The following is a 2390-nucleotide window of genomic DNA, read 5'->3' as shown; positions in this document are numbered from 1 at the left end:
CTTTTTTGTTAAAATATTCATTTGACATCTGAAATTTTCAAAACACGTTTTAAATTCTTCTTAATTTTGCAGGAAAAATTATATGTATTTAATCTTTTAAAAACAAATAAGAAAGTAAACTCTAAAATAAAAGAGTTATTCGAATTTTCAATTTAAAAAATCTTTTCTTAAATAAAAATCTATTTTCAGTTTTATCCTAAAGGATACAAAATCCCTATTTTAGTTTTAAAAAAAGTTATCTTTGAAAAATAATACTTTTAATAGAAAATTCATGTTTCCTGCGATTGTTTCACAATTAAATTTTTATTGAAAATTCGTCCCTTTGGAAAAATATTTCATGTTCTTTCTTTAAAAATTCTACTGGTTCAAAATAAATCTTTCCTGTTGATGATTGAACTATTTTCTTAAAAATGTATATTTTTTGCATGAATTTAACTGTTTTTATATAAAATAATAATCTTATTTTATTAAAATATTATAACTTAATTAAAGATTAACCTAATGACGAATTATCAACCAATTAAGTAAATATTTAATTAAGTTATAATATTTCATTACAAAAAGAAGATAGTTCAATCATCAACGAAAAAGATTTATTTTGTACCAGTTATATTTGTAAACTTAGAACATGAAATATTTTTCCAAAGAGACGAATTTTCAACAAAAATATAACTTTAAAACAATCACATGAAACATTAATTTTCTATCAAGAAGATCATTGTTCCATGGCAAATATTTGTTTTAAATAAAATAGGAATTTTTTCTTCTTCAGTATAAAACTAGAAATATATATTCATTTTTAAGAAAAGTCTTCTTTTATTTCTAATAACAATTGAATTATTAAGTTTACTTGTTTTTATAAGGTTATATAAATACAATTTTCCTAAGAATTTATAAAAATTAAAAGAAATGTTTGAAAATTTCATATGATAAATTAATATTTCAACAAAAAAGTTAAACGTATAACAACGGGTTCCATTTTCAAATAAATAAAGGTAAATTCTCAATAAAAATTGTCATGATTGATATTTCAATTCAACGCGATTTCAATTTCAATTTCAGTTGTATTTTCAAACAAAGAGATAAACTTTGAAAAAAAACTGACGAATCTCCAACCAATTAGCTGAAAGTTTAATTAATTTATAATATTTCAATACAAAAATATTTCTAATTTTATTAATAAACCATTCAATTTATGCAAAAAAATATAAACTTCAAAAAAATAGTTAAATCATCCGCAAAATCAAATTTATTTGGAACCAATTATATTTTTCAACATTGAGCTTAAAATATTTTTCCAAAAAGATGAATTTTCAACAAAAATTTAAGTCTGAAACAATCACATAAAAAATAAGATTTCTGTCAAAAAAATTATTTTATTGAAAAAAATTTTTTTTGGCTGAAATATGGATTTTTCGTTCTTTACTATAAAACTAAAAATAGATTTTAATTATAAAGCAGATTTCTAAAAATTAAAATTTCAAATAACTATTTAATTTTTTAATTTATTTTTTGTTTGTTTTTATAAAAGTTAAGCCAATAGAATTTTTCTAAGAAATTAAGAAAATTCAAAAAGAGTTTTGTAAATTTCAGATGTCAAATATTTTAACAAAAAAGTTAATCTTTAAAAGAAGTGGTTTCACTTTTTAACAAAAAAGATGAACCCTTAATGAAAAACGTGATAGCTGATATTTCAGTACAGAAATATTTTTGTTTTAAATAAAAAGCAGTAAAATTTATTTTTTTTAAAGTCCAAGCCCCAAAAAAAGATAAAACTTAGGGACGACTGAAAAATCCCGAAAAATAAAATTCCCGACACTGTAAAATTCCCGAATTAGAAAATTCTCGATTAATTAAATAAATAATAAAATTGCCGAAAAATAAAAATACTGATTTGGAAAATTCCCAAATAATAAAATACACGAATAATAAAATTACCGAAAAATAAAAATACCGAATTGGAAAATTGCCGAAAAATTAAATTTACCAATAATAAAATTGCCGAAAAATAAAAATACCGAATTGGAAAATTCCCGAATAATAAAATTTTCGAATATAAAATTTCAGAATGATAAAATTCCCGAATTGCAAAATTCCCGAATAATAAATAAAATATTTGTAGGTAACGCATGTTTTTTTTAATGTTTGCAGTATTTGAAAGAATACAAAAAGCTTTCGCAAAAATGTAATTTAAAATTTTTGATAAATAAGTAAATATATATTTAAAATTTTTAATTACATTTTTGCGAAAGCTTTTCATATTTTTTCAAATTCTAAGCACATTTTATAAAAAACCTTCAAAATGTGAGTCATTATTTTTTCTTTCAATGTAGAATTAAATTTTTGTATCGCCTTCCTTATTTTTGTTACGTTTTTCAAGCAGACTCGAA

The sequence above is a fragment of the Belonocnema kinseyi genome, chromosome 10, assembly GCF_010883055.1.
Source record: "Belonocnema kinseyi isolate 2016_QV_RU_SX_M_011 chromosome 10, B_treatae_v1, whole genome shotgun sequence".
Taxonomy (NCBI): Eukaryota; Metazoa; Arthropoda; class Insecta; order Hymenoptera; family Cynipidae; genus Belonocnema; species Belonocnema kinseyi.
The sequence above is the reverse complement of the archived record's forward strand: the minus strand, read 5'-3'. Positions refer to the sequence as shown.